We start from the raw sequence: 982 nt of genomic DNA, 5'->3' as shown, positions 1-982 counted from the left end.
TACAAGATTAGAGTGAAGTTGTTTTTAGTCATATATAAAATCTTTGTATACCTTATCAAAATATGTTTTAAATTTTACTTGTGTGTGGTGGAAATATTTTTGTCTCATACATAGGCTCTGAAGACAAGACTCCCAAAAAGAGATTCTTTGAGGTGCAAAAAGACAGACGAGAACAGGCACAGCGGACTGTTTTAATCCATTGCCCAAATAAATTCAGTGAAAAAAAGTTTCTTAAATATTTATCCCAGCATGGACCTATTAATAATCATTTCTTCTATGAAAGCTTTGTAAGTATTTGAAAAACAATCTAACTTAATGTTCATGCTTTTGAAGGATAGAGGTCTGCATTGGTTTTTGCTGTTGTCTTTTGTAATGTGGTGAAGTTAGATTTTCTTGATATCCTCCATCTTTCCTTATCTAAATTTCTTTTTTTTAATTTTAATCTCAGGATATTATGGCAATACAAACATTTTGATTACATAAATTGCTTCTGTACCATTTAAGTCAAAGTTGTAAGTGTGCTCATCACCCAGATAGTGTGTATTGTACCGGTTAGATATGAATTTACCCATCCCCTCCTTTCCCCTCCCACCTGCTTGATTTCCGATGAGTGTTAGTTCCATATGTGCACATAAATGTTGATTGATTAGTTCCAATTTAATGGTGAGTATATGTGGTGTTTGTTTTCCGTTCTTTGTGATACTTTACTTGGAAGAATGGTCTCCAATTCCATCCAGGTTAATACAAGAGGTATTATTTCACCATTTTTTTTTATGACTGAGTGGTACTCCCTGGTGTACGTACACCACATTTTATTAATCCACTCATGTATTGATGGGCACTTGGGTTGTTTCCACGTCTTTGCAGTTGTGAATTGTGCTGCTATAAACATTTGAGTGCTTATCTAAATTTCTTTAATGAGTATTTTTTTTTTTTTTTGGATATGAGAAAAGAAATCCTTATAGCAGTATTTTAGAATTAT

The sequence above is a fragment of the Propithecus coquereli genome, unplaced genomic scaffold, assembly GCF_000956105.1.
Source record: "Propithecus coquereli isolate 6110/MARCELLA unplaced genomic scaffold, Pcoq_1.0 Scaffold45, whole genome shotgun sequence".
NCBI classification, from domain to species: Eukaryota; Metazoa; Chordata; class Mammalia; order Primates; family Indriidae; genus Propithecus; species Propithecus coquereli.
Note: the sequence above shows the minus strand (reverse complement) of the source record.